Below are 14,359 nucleotides of genomic sequence, written 5' to 3'. Positions count from 1 at the left end.
TCGCACCGCGGCCCCGCCCCACTATTTGAGACGCACTGGATTAAGGTAAAGGCATACTGTAAATGTTGCTCGGTGCAATTTTGCTACTTTGGCATTAAGGGTTAATACACGAGCGATCAATTGCCGCAACGCATGCTGTGTCATTCAACACACAAACTAGCAAACAGGCTAGCCAGTTAACAGCTCCCTACACTCGACTACAGTTGAACCTGCAGATGGCAACCCAAAGTGGACAAAAATACCTGCGCCTCGCATGCATGTTATTGTTTAAAAATGTAAAATAAAACATCTCATTACGCAATCAATGAGAATATTTGATTCTAAAAATGACTGAAATGATCATGAACACACAATTAATGTTAAGCATGTTTTTTCAAAGGAAGTTCTTATGTTGTTCCTCCTGTCAGTTTAGATCTCTAAACTAGTTGAGTATAAAGAGAGAAAAATACTCATGGTTTGGACACCATTATCCCCTGACCTCAACCATATTGCCGTAGTCTGCCATTAACTTGCATAAAATACAATGGTTAAGTCACAATTACAAAAAAATATGTATAGAAAAGCACTTCTCGTAGCAACAGGACAAGTGGTCGCTGTCTTCGTGGCATTTTCAAAACGGGCACTTCCATTACCTCCTCAATAAATACATTCAGCAAGAAATTACTAATTACTAAAGTGCATGCCTTATTCTACAGCCCACAGTGCTCTTGTCATGAATAGTGTTCCATTTGCGCTATTTCAATTCTGTTTTAAGAGCGTGACGCCTTTTGAAACATCACGGTAATTTGAAGACGTCGACATGGGAAAACACTCAGAATTCCGGCCCATATAAGCTCATTGGTGGGCATTTTTAACAGAAAAAACACAGAGTAGCCGATAAAATGAAAAGACAGGTGATAGTTGACAGAAAAACAAAAACAAGTTACTGTACAATATTTTACATTTTTGGACCACATTTTCTATTGACAACATCGCACAATATGTTCCCAAAAAAGGCACATTTTTCCTTTTATATACTATATAAGTGTATATAAGTGTTTCTCCATAACCCTTCATCCAACTTTCTAAATTCTTGATCAGTTGTACTCAGGTTGAAGTGGCTATTCAAAGCAGATTCAGAATTTTGACAGTCATTTTTGGAAAGGGCGGCACGGTAGTCGACTGGTTAGCACGTCCGCCTCACAGTTCAGAGGTCGTGGGTTCGATCCCGGCCCCGGCCTCCCTGTGTGGGGTTTGCATGTTCTCCCCGTGCCTGCGTGGGTGTTCTCCAGGTACTCCGGTTTCGTCCCACATTCCAAAAACATGCATGGTAAATTGATTGGACTCTCTAAATTGCCCCTAGGTGTGATTGTGAGTGCGGATGTTTGTTTGTCTCTGTGTGCCCTGCGATTGGCTGGCAACCAATTCAGGGTGTCCCCCGCCTACTGCCCAAAGACAGCTGGGATAGGCTCCAGCACGCCCGCGACCCTTGTGAGGATAAGCGGTATCGATAATGGATGGATGGATTTTTGGAAAGTCTTGTCGGGTTTCTCCTTACACTACGCTAACCCAAATTTAAAAAAGCGAGTACGGCAGTAACTGAGTGCACCTTTTTGTGCCGCACGATGAATTTTTTGCACCGCACACGTTCTGACTTTCAAAATGTCATTTACATCAGGACAGCCACGAACTGAGAACCCCCTGGGAGATCATTTTTGACCGATTCTAAAAACCGATTTTTGTCATAAATTTAGTATGACTTTATAACCTGAAACAACCGTGGACCCACCCCTGGAGTCAACAGTGGTTGGAGTCTAACAAGAAGCTTGTAGTCTCTGAGCGTTTTGCTGCTTTTTCTTTTTTTTTTTTTTAAACACAGATCCATATCTAGCAGCAGCGCCAGAGCTGTCAAGACTCACCTCGCTCATGCTGATGGAGGCCTGGATCAAAAGCGGCCTTTTTACACGGCAGCCTCGTTTATATTGATCCATGTTTTTTTTTCTGCTGAGAGACTGCTTGTTGTTTTATCTCCCCCAGCATCCCGGCCTTAACTCTACTGGAACTCGCTGAGTGCGAGTCATTATTTTGCCTGACCTATTGTCTTGACAAGGGGAGAGAGGAGGTTGTGCCTAAATACAAATATAATGAGACTAAGATGCTTTGTGGCATGGAGGAAGTGCAGTTCACTTGATCTCATTTTGCAGCGTTTGAATTCAGCCGGAGGGCCGTGTCACAAAGGGTGAGTGGTGTAGGGTGTGCGATGGAAGGAGAAGGGGGTACAGTGAAATGCAGGGGTATAAAAGGACACGATTTTTCATCCTTGCGTTTACAGGGTGGAACGGCTAGGATATTGAGATCCGAGATAGGATCAGAGGGTAGTGAGCTGTTTCAGCCATGATAAAGGCCACGCATTGCAAACAGAGCACAGATACAGGGATGGAGAAAGAGAGCGCGAGTATATCACACCTCTCATCCCTGAATTAATGCCTCCATTCTACCAGGAAGCCATTCCGTGCCAGGGAGAGGAGATTGGGACGAGGAGGAGTGCAGATACGGACAAAAAAAAAAAATGAAAACGGCGATTGTGAAGAGGGGTGATAGGGATTAATCAAGTCCGGCTGGCGAGTGGTGGTGCTCTGCGGGCCACGTAGCTCAATGGAGACGCCAGGGTCCCAAGGACTGGACACACATTTGACACCGCCACTATCCATTACGTGACATCAGATGCACATACAAGTAATCACTGGTGGATAATGACGGGGTCGGGGGGCAGGCTGGCCACAAAAAATCATTTGCCCCCTGCAGTGGGCAATAAAGTCAACGAGGGAATAACAATCAATCAAAGTCTGGATGCTGGATATCCACTCATGTTTGGTCTTTTAAAGTCTACCAGCCTGGAAAATAGAGTAGCTGTCAAAAGTTGCGCAAACTTGTTGAAGATTAGATCTGTTCTCAGTTCGTTAAGCAATATGATTTGTTGTGATTCACTAGGAATTTCCATTATAGGAGGCTTTGCAAATCTATAATATTTGTTCAGTTGCAGGACACTCAAATCCAAAACACTCACTTACACCTCGGGAACATTAGATCCTAGCTCTGCAGAATCGTTAAAAATAGCCTTGTTGGGGGTGCTTTTTTAAGCTTTTTTAGGATATTAACACAATTACATCTGCTAGCAAGTTCTGATATTAGGCAATCAATGGTTACCGGTTGCAGGGTATACCATGGTTTGAAAATGTCAGTTTCAAAATGGCTAAAACTTTCCATCAGTGATATGTGTTATTTATTTTTTATTTGTTTGAGTCATCAATGTTGGCAAGGTGACACATCCATTGCTCCACACATTACTCGTGCGAGCAGTCAGCGAGTCCTGAAACTTGGTTGAGTATTTGGTAGAGGACGGATATGCAAAACGTGCTTATGAAAAGTGGCTGTTAGAGCCAATACTTCCAATACGATATCACATTGATGAGAGTGCCGTGCGTCACTCGTTGACAAATTCAAGATGACGTTAATCTATCACTAAAATGCTGTCTTGACGTGATCATTTGAAAACAATTACGAGGGTTGGCGTGTCTACGATTGCTAAAGTAAGTATTAGACTGGCTACAAAGGAAGATCACTAGCTAACTAGCATGGCTAACATCAGTTGGTTTCCGCTCTGACGTTACTTCACACAGCAGAGAAGAACAGAGAATTAGCTACTCATTGTCTGAGAATTAAGCATTCTGAATGTTGTAGTACATTTGATTTCATTCGGAAAAAAAACAACTTAACTTTCAATTTAACTTTAATAATGTACCTACGAAGTGTATTTAACAGAAAAAAACCCTGTGATGCCATGAAACCACAATATTTTTACTCTAGGTTATCATACAGTCAAAATCCAGTATCGGCCCCTATATGACTGATATACATATCGTTAGTCTAATAGCATTCAAGCGTTGTGGATTACTATGACCTGGGTGATTTAGCATCATGTCATTTTTAACTTATTCTCACAATATCAATGAAAAATACCAATGTTCATGCAAAAAATTGTTTCTTTCTTTATTTGCATAGATGCTAAATCACCCAGGTCATAGTAATCCACAACGCTTGAATCGAGGAAATTGGCAGCTGCTGTTTTTTCTTGTTTTCTAAAAATTTGAAGAAAAAAATAAATAAGACTGACTAAGTTTAACGGTATCTATTTATGTAACCCGGCGCCTCTGGGTGTGTTGTAATATGTTTCGGTATGGCATGTTCGGTTCGGTCCACTTATTAGCGCGAGCTACTGAGTTTTGCATGCGGGAGAGGAGGGTAGCGGCAGAAAAGAGAGAGCCAGAAAAGAGCCAGAGCTCGAAGGTCCGCCCGTACACTGCGGTCTCCTGTTTGGGAACATTCTGGCTTTCCTGTTAAAATCACCGATGGGGAAAGGTGCGTGGATAAGTCCCAAAGTTGTGTGCCGACATTGCTACATGAGATGGGCGGCAGGTAGCACGTCTATCATGCACGGCATCATCTGACTGTGAATGTTTCTTAGACTAGGGAGCAAAAACGTCAAACTAAAATAGCGAGATTTTCATATTGTAGCGTCTTCCAGGAACACGCCGTCAGACGCAGTTTAATGATGACGTTTTTATGAATCCAAGTACAACTGCTCACGCTCTTCTTTCTCCGCTGCTCCACTTGCTTTGCCGTACGACGCATTCATGAACCTCGGAAACATCACAACTTAGCAACACACAAATCCGAACACAACACAGATAACCCAATTCGTTGCTGTTCAACATTCAAAGATTTCTAAGCCTAAAAAGTGTATACAATTTCATGAAGACTTTTTAAAGTTACTGTATTTTTTTCATTATAAAAATAGTTTTAATATAGTTAGCAATAATATGTTATTGTATTTTTTTTTCCATTACAAAAAGTGTATACGTATATGTACTGTAATGACAACTTGTCTTTAACTTGAATAATTAGTGTGTCATATTCATAGGCTGTTGCTGCTGAGTATTTAAAGATTTCAGTGTCTTAATAATTTACAAAATTAAGAGACCTTTATTGTTGGTGTATTTTTTATTCTGGTGTAACTCTTTAGAATATCACCCAAATGGTTCGTTTTTATTTATTTTTTCAAAAAAATGTACAATTTTCTTGTCATTTTTTCAAAATAAACATTTTTTTAAAAAAACAAAAAAAACAGTTTTTTGTACCGAAAATATGCCGAACCGAAGTTTCCAAAAAACCCAACCGAACCGAAATGTGATTTAGCGTACTGTTACACCACTAATAAACACATGTACATTTTACCATTTTTTTCCTCAAGAGTCCGACCCACAAGAGAAAGGCCATTACTGGATTTAAAATATAGACAGCAAACTGAACCGGTCTAAACCAAAAATGCCAGGGCCCATTTTTAGTTCCAGTCCAGCCCTGATGTCAGTGTTTACTAACACAGACCAAACTGTATGTGTGGGGACGAAAAACAAAAACAAAAAATAAAAAGAAAACGTAAATGTCCATGTTGCAACATGTGAGATCAAGGGTGAGCCTGAAATAAAACAACAAAAACTCATTAAGTTTTTTAATTCCCAATGCCAATTCAGGCAAGGATAACATATCTAACCAGCTCTTCAAGATGACAGTGCACTCTGTTGATATGGTGAACCCAGCTAACAGAAAACTCAGTTATTATGTTGCTAGCTACAAAGGATGCCGGTGAATAGTAGTGTTAGTGTGTCTATCAATGCTTGTGCCAAAGGCTGTGCAGTCAAAACCAAGTAAAATGGCACCCAATAGTGCGTCATTTAATTGACCAGGGTTGGGCTTCTAACTTCATTTCCTTGATTGTCAATGGGGACATTTAACAATCACTTAGAGAAAGTCAACCCTAACATATTTTTGCAAGAACATGTTCTATGCAGGACAACTACCGTAGTTTCCGGGCTATAAGCCGCACCGTCACATAAGCCGCACCCACCCCACTCCTAGAAAATGTTGGGGGGAAACCTTATATAAGCTGCACCTTAATATAAGCCGCACCTATCTATGTTGAAAACTCTATTTACTGCATTTACAGAACCATTATGAACTGTAAATGTACAAGTATGTACCTGAGCAGATTCTTTCCGAACAGTGCCTTTTAACACAGCAGCAACGTTGCTGATTAAAACGGAACAGAACCAAGAGAAAATAAACCGTACTTATCGTCATTTCACTGCCGGCTGCCGCTCCAGTTTGTCGGCTAATGTCCACCAGACTCCACCATCTATTGTTCTACTACATTCTGCATATCGTCTCTGTCCTGTGAAAAACACTGTCCAATTTTTTTTTTTTTTCATGTTAATGCGATGTCTGTAAAGCGGAAACACTATTCACGTAAAAATACGAAAATTGAAAAAAATGGAGATAAGGGTTTTTCACATGACAGCGGCGATATGCAGCTGTCTTGTTTTATGTTAATAAAGTCAGCCAATCTAACACACGACGTGCTGCCAACTGTACTAAACCAACAATAGCATTTCACACCGAAACAACAGAACATACATAACATCAGCCTATTGCATTCATGTGCACTTCAGGGACCTCTCGGAAAACATAAAATCAAAGAATTACAGCACCTAATGCAATAACCTAGTGCATAGCGCCCTCGTCTGTTGAACTCCTCCACCTGGTCACATCCAGTTAATGGCTGGGCAAATGTATTGTATTGAATTGTACTGTCATTCCAGTTAGAGCGCCGCGAGCGGTGGAAGAAAAATACACAGAATAGCCGCACCGGATAAGCCGCATGGCTCAAAACCTAGGAAAAAGTCGCGGCTTATAGTCCGGAAAATACGGTAGTTGAAACACGGCAAAATGATTAATATGAAATATGAGTTAATTAAGCAGCAATATACACCCGTTTTTATCCATCTCGGGGGGCGGCCATTCTGCCACTTCTGTCGACTGAAAATGACATCACAGACCCTCAGGGCTTAGATAACAACCAATGATGGCTGACCTGTTTTCTGAAGCTGAGCTATGAGCGCAGTGGCGTATTGTCTGCCTTTACAGTCGGCAAAGCGGATACGTCATTTTCTTTTTTTTTTTTTTTTTGAGATATATGGTTATAGACAATGACGATATCAACGGCTTTGTAACAGAATAGAGGATGGTAACCACCACGCATTTTTAAAATTAAAAAATAGTATTTCTCTTTCACTGACACTTTATTTTTACATTTTGATTGAAACATCCATCCATCCATCCATCCATTATCTATACCGCTTTATCCTCACAAAGGTCACGGGCGTGCTGGAGCCTATCCCAACTGTCTTCGGGCAGTAGGCGGGGTTGATTGAAACAGTAAATAATAAAACTCAGGCCTACATGAAAGCCACAGATCTAATCTTTCAAATTATTTTGGAATTATGTTTCTATCTGCTCCAGGGGCTGAGATATCAATTATTTTGCAGGTGTTGAATTTCCAGGAAAACCTCAGGTTTTAGAGGGTGATTCTAAAGTCGGCCTTAGGTTTTAGAGGGATGTTCTGCCGGGTGCTTTAGGCCTTAATGGGTTAAAAGTTGCATTTGTTTGTATAAAGTTAACGACTACATAAAAATATCAGATTTAACAAAAAATCGGAACCAGGCATCATACAACACGCAGCATGAACATAGCCGTAATGGCACCTCTGCTGGTTGTGCTAACGGATTTCTTAATAAATCTCAAATTTTCAATCAGTTTGTCTTTATTTGATTTATGTGTTATTTTACGTGGTGATTTTTGGGTCCATTTCAAGTGGCAATGCAGCAAATGTGTTACTGTGCAGTGCTTTGGCGGAAGGAAGACTTTATTTAGCTTGAAAATAGTCCAGTTCCAATGTGTGTAATATTGTGTGTATCATTTTAAAATAATTTGTGGCAAAAAAAGGAAAAAAAATACCTCAAAAAACAAATGTGAAGAGAGGCAAAAATGTAGTCATGACGCAATTCTTGGTCCCAACTAAGGTTGGGCATCTTTGAATTTGAACGACTACGGTTGCAATTCTGTTTTCAAACGATTCTTGATTCCAATTCTTTTAGGGGTCAGGGTCAAAGAAGTTTGCATGGTTTAAAATCACTGGTGCCCAAACCACGGCACCGGAGCTCACTTCTTCTTCATGATGGTCTACGGCAGCTTATTTTTCGGGGTCGGTGGACGAGGCGCTGAAATTTTAAAAGTTGAACGAATCTGGCATGATCGGAATGTTAGTCTTGGTTCATGTCGCTTTTTGATGCCTGACGCAGGCTGGATTTAGATTTAGTTTGCAGGTCAATTTTGCCAAATTCTGTTTTAATGCCCATTACATTTTTGAAAGTCCATTTACATGGATTGTACATATCATTTATCAGAGTTATTTTGTCTTTCCCCTCTTTGCACTGCTGTGACACTTACCCCAATAGCACCACATATTGGAATTGTCATTTGAACCACTTAGTGTAAATCAAGCCTTATAGTCCCATTGATGACCCATTATCATGTCATCAACCTAAATTAAAAACAGCAGGGTCCAAATCTTCATCAAGTGTATATTTACACTAATGTGTCCAGCTTATGCTGTCACTGTTTTCGACCATGGCCTGGACCTCTGACTAAGTTTGACATCCGTGGTCTATACAATCAGCATCAAAACTGCGTGTGTCTGCAGGCTAACTCTTACTCAGCCTTTATGAGTTTTCTGCGCCACTCGTGTGACGTTGGGGTGGGAAAAAAGGCAAAGAAACGGTGACTATGTTTACATGCAGTCAATCTATCAAGGCCTTTTCAGATAGCGCTAGAGCATGCGCAGATCACACATCAATGCCTCATTGGAAGACGGTAACCCGATTAAGTTTCCACGACACAATATTCGGGTTAGAAAAGTGGTAACCCAGGGGTCCTATTTGGGTTTTTGCATGCATTTGCGTGGCCTTTAAAAACCCAAATACTGCCAATATTCAGGTTTTAAAAGAGTCATTGATGGCATGTAAACGTTGTCAGTGAGAGAACGCTACAACAAGCATAGTTGCTCCCCAGAGCAATGACGGAATAATTAGTGTAGTAATAGGTTGTAATTTTATCAGCCTATGTTGAAAGAATTTTGATATTGAAGCGGGAAGAGTAAAGGCAGAGGAATGGAGCTCAGTGGGAAGTCGGCTGGGGCATGTGTCAGAGCTCCAGCTTTCTATTGATTGTTCCAAACATCAAACAAACCACTAAAGTAATGGTGGGGGCATGGGGGACGTGATGGACGGCTAAAAGCTATTTGGAGCCTTGACTGCATAAAAGACCTGACCTGTTCAACACAGCCTACATATCAAAACCATCAAATGGCAATCAATAGACCAAAGCGGTCAACTCAACAAACCGTCACCAGACTAAAACATGAAACTCTGGGCCCAAGCATCAGATGATAGGCTACACTCAGCTTATCCATTACCATCAGATAAAGAGGAGATAAAACACAGAGCCAATCCTTTCATGTGTCGTGACAGTCACAGCACCCTCCAAGCAAGGCATTCCTTCAGTCTGGCTCTCAAATAGTTTTATGGCGGAAGGCAGCTATTCAGCCAGCCAGCCAGCCAGCCAGTCAGGCCTGTTCTGGTCTGTTTGTCTTATTTCACCGTTTACACGCTGTTTTATAGGCAGTTATTACGGTCGCCATGGTGATGCCATACGTTTTTATGGTCTTTCAGTCTCAGGGCAGAGAGTGTAATAAGTAAAGCACACAGTCTCTCTCACACACACACACGAAGGCACGCACAAAAAGCCTCAGAAAACACACGCCTGCTGTGGAAAGGTCTCCTGTCCCTCCTTTTCCTCCTTTGCTCTTTATCAGTCTCAACAAAATGCCTAGCTGCCTGCTTTGTGCTCCATGTGAAACACGGATCAGCCGACTTGGACTTGTTCTCTTCCACATCTGGAGTTGATCAGAAGGGCCCCCTGGAAGCTGAGGCCTCTGGGCCTATTAATAACCATACTGCTGAACTCAGGGTCAGACGGCAGTCAGCGGATGAGCCTGTGTCTACTAAGCACACAGTCCCCCTCCCCCTCTTTCTTCCTCACCAGCGGTACACTTTCACTTGGAGAAACAAGGCCTCGGAGCTTCACTGTTCATCCACAGCAAAACTGGAATAACCAAGTCATGACTTAGCAGGGTCTTGGAAAACAGAACTATACAAATCCCATTCATGCATGTGACATTGTTTGTACCTTCACTCATTCACACCTCAAGTTCAAGTACAAGGAGGCTTGAGCTAATAGACGGGAAAGCCAGATGGCCAAGTGATCGTCTGTTTGCTCCGACTGTTGGTCCGGACAATCAGACGGTCTGGGTCACAGGGAGGCCGGCAGGGTCAGCCCACCCCTGAACCCTGGCTCCAGTCTGACAGCTGCTCGGGTCAAAGGTTCAGCAGGGGCCAAGGTACCGTCTGAGGACGAATCTAACAGACGTTAGCACGTTGGGATAGAATTTTGCACCTAGGACTGCGGAGTGGGTTCATCTCAATTTTTTTTATTGTGTCAATTTGATCAACACTTAAAACCTGCAAGGAATAAGCATATCAATTAATGAATTGATTTGATCGATTATGTATGTGATCATTTCTGATTGAGTCAACTAGCTTGCAGCTAGGTTCTCATTTGACCATTACACAATTGGTGTTAAAACAATGGTTCAGAACACAGCGAATTACAGAAAAAAATAAAAAACTGTAAAATCAGCAAAAACATTGTTTCTCCAAGTTTCATTAAAAATAAAAAAATAAAAATCAATAAATTGTACATTACTGTGATGCAAAAAGCTTAAAATTAAATTTTTGGATCAACACCATAAACTGGATCCTCTCTGACAAGTTACATAATAATTTGTTGTGTATTCATGCGAACTAGCCAACCAACCACTGAGAGGTGATCAAAACAACTGCTCGCAAAGGTCAATCATTTTTTCCACCCATGATTCTACGACGATAAATTCCAAAAAACAAAACCGTTTTAAAAGCAAGAGCCTCTGCACGTAACACATCAGATAAATAATCAATCAGGCGAACACTACGTTAAGCACAAATTATGCCCTGTCAAACACACGCACCTGCGAATACCGGGTAGTTGAATCATCATAATCGGCGGTAGTTTTGTGCTGAGCCCAGCCAGCAGCCTGTGTTATTTTTAGAGGGCTGACACAGAAGCAGGCCGTCCATTTACTCTGCAAGCTGGCAGGGGGACCATCAGCACTCTGGGTTCTTTTAAACTGACCAAAATGGGCATGAGCTCAACATAAACACTGAGAAGGTGTGGACCCTTGCAGAATTGAATTAGCTCAGATTCACAGCCATTACAGTTCCATTACTTTAGCATTAGGCACCTCACAACTGTGTGCACAAATGCTTCAGCATTATCAACCACCTCCATAACACAGCCAGTTAATAAGACTAATTCCCAGCAGTGTGATTTTCAATTCATTTAATCAGTATGATATGGAGTCTTTATCCCAAATCACAAAAGGAGATTTACATGTAATTTCACATTAATCTGCTTGTTTCTGCATTATTTAAAGAAACCGTTTATACAACATTGAAGCTAATCCCTCCTGGGTGAAGTGACATCAAGGCAAAAAAACAAAAGCGAAAAGTAGAGAGTGGCACCGATCGGACGGAGATGCGAGGCTAAAGGTTGAAGGCTGTTCACGTCTGACGTGAATGATGGCTTGAGCCTGAAGGCCGACGATGGATCTCGCCATTGAGGCCGCGAGTGACATTGAAAACTACACCGAGTGAGCTTTTAGCAGATAGCAAGCCATATCATAATTCAATCCCTGTACCATCAAAGAACGCCAATATCATAATTCAATACTGAGAACCATTAGTCTGCAGCCCACCAATATCATAATTCAATCCCGAGGCCATCGGCCTTTGCCAATATCATAATTCAATATGAGGACCATTAGGACACGCCAATAGGCCTATTAGAATTCAATACTGACTGTCAATGATCTAACCGGACAGCGATACCGAGGCCATGGGCTGATATGGGACCAGTACTGCATATAGGGAATCTCTCGCCTTACTTAGCTCAGACAGCATGATAACTGGGTGAGACACATCGCTAAAATAAGGCAGGGCACGGAGTTCAATCATTGAAGACCACAGAGGATTTTGCCTTAGAAACACGTCACGCTAGGTTTATGCGGGGGGACACGCGACCGAGCAACGTTTTACATCCAAACTCAGCCAAGCGCTCAGGCAAACTTCAGCGCTGGTCCCTGACGTGTGACCGCCCGCAGTTGGTCTAAATGATCACAATGTGGTACTTTGTGGAAATGGGACTCCATTTCGTTTTCTGGTCCATTGCTTCTGTTTATATTTCCATGTTAACGTCTTTTCTTTGGTAACTTCAAAAAGGTCACAGAGGCTCACTTTGCCAGAAATCTGCAACTTCACAACCAATCAAACGGGTTAAAGCGTTAAAATTTCCACTGCTCCTTTCAGGCAAGTCGGCAAAGCTGACATTTCAACGAGGTTATTTTCACCTCATATTCGTTAACATACTGGGACGCTACCGCGCGGCGAGCGAAATAACTTGAGCAAATGGAAAACAATGGAGCATTGTTGTGTTAAGTTTCCTTTAAAAAACAAAATGCAGCTTTTATGATAGGATTTCTTGACGACTATTGTGCCACTTATCACTTTGGGTCTTTTTCCCAAATAAAAAGCACAACACAGTTGGTCTTTGTTTTGCTGGGCTTTCCTGCGCTTTAAACAATGTAAAATGGAATCTTTCACAGAGGAATGGCCGTAAAAAATACTTACTAATCAAGATAACTTCCAGTCTCCCTCATAAAAAAAGTCAATTGGGCTAATGTCCAATTTTTTTTTTGGGCAAATTTTGAGAGTGAGCATCTACACTAAATACTCAAACTCACATATATGTGGACTTGTAAATCAAGAGCTGACATTTAAATTTGATTGTTCAGATGAAGATTAGAGAGCAACGAAGAAGCAGCACATGGCTTGTTAAAATATTCTGGACCGCCACTGCTGTTCTGTTTCTTACTGTATTCATTTTTATACTTGGCCTGAGTACTATGGAAACATGTTTTTTCCAGAAGAAAAAAACATTGTATGTTGAACTATAGCAATGTTCTGCAAAATGAACTAAACAAGGTTAGCAGTGACATGAACAAGGGGACTCCACAGTCCACACCTAAAATTTAGGATTTAGAAGTCTTTTGGATTAAAGGTTGAACGTCTTCAACAACCAAGAGATCCACTGTCTTGATTCAACTTGTGCGGCAAACCTCATTTTTAGATGCGCAGTGAAAACATCCACTGCCTTTTATAGTGAGATCACCAAGTACTGCCTGGTCAGTAAATTCTGTGACATCTCTTTTGAAATAGCAGCAGGGTAATGGTCAATTCTGTCGTGAGAGCTGGTGGTGAAAAAAAGAAGCTGTAGGTGAGCAACTCCGGGAGGGTCTGTAAATGATGCCTGACGCTTGAAGGGGAATTTCTTGTTGCTATTTGTGGGGTGCGTGTTTGGTTTATAGCTTGCTAAATGGCACAAATCAGTGAGACAACGCAAATACGCAAATAGAATTGAGCAGCAAATGGACTAAAATGCCTCTAAAGTCAAACTAAACAAGTTTGACAACATGGCTGCTGGAATTTTTTATTTTTTATTTTGTTTTATTATTTTTCAAGCATTCTACCGCAATCCGATAAATATATTTGGAGTCCTAAACCTTGTCATACATGAAATGAGTCATGTCAGCAAAACACTAGGGCTGAAATGAGTCCTCAAGCAATTCCAATATTTCCATTTAAAAAAAAATGCTCATGGTATTTTTTTTTTGCCTCGAGCACCCATTATTTACATGTACACTGCCAAGAAGCTAACCACAGCAACAATGGTTTATGCTATGCACGACAGTAACACGCCACTAACGCGGTAAGAAGGCCAACTTCAAAATAAACCTTACCTTACCAAATAATATCTCATCAATGGCAAACTCTAGCAAGTGCTAGCAGCGCTCAAGTGCTCCATATAGGCTGGCGATTCTTTTTCAAAGGCAGTAGACCTAAATGAGTCTGCACACTTTGATGCTGACAGCCTGACACAGTCGTCATTCCAACTGATCACTTTTTAACAATCCAGGCTTACTCAAGTGTGTTGTTTTAGCCGGCATGAATTGCGACTGTGGTTCTGACGTCACTTTGTCTCATAGACCAAAATTTAAGGGGAGATTTATCTAAATTCTCACTAATGTTTCTAGAGAGGAAAATAAGGTCCTGCTATGCACAGTTTAAATTTAAGTATAAAATGTTGAATATGTAAAAATGAAAACTATTTGGTCATTCATTATTAAATGGAAATGTGTTTTTTTTGTCTTCAGTAC

General features: G+C 41.2%; 1 protein-coding gene across 4 annotated transcripts in view; it reads right to left on the bottom strand.

Annotated features, from left to right (window-relative positions):
• cux1b (cut-like homeobox 1b) overlaps positions 1–14,359 on the bottom strand; it is a 99,048-nt gene that overhangs the window by 71,276 nt on the left and 13,413 nt on the right. The window lies entirely within an intron of this gene.

Source organism: Filicampus tigris, chromosome 7 (genome assembly GCF_054856515.1).
Source record: "Filicampus tigris isolate MCC_2025a chromosome 7, RoL_Ftig_1.0, whole genome shotgun sequence".
Taxonomy (NCBI): domain Eukaryota; kingdom Metazoa; phylum Chordata; class Actinopteri; order Syngnathiformes; family Syngnathidae; genus Filicampus; species Filicampus tigris.
The sequence above is the reverse complement of the archived record's forward strand: the minus strand, read 5'-3'. Positions and strand labels throughout refer to the sequence as shown.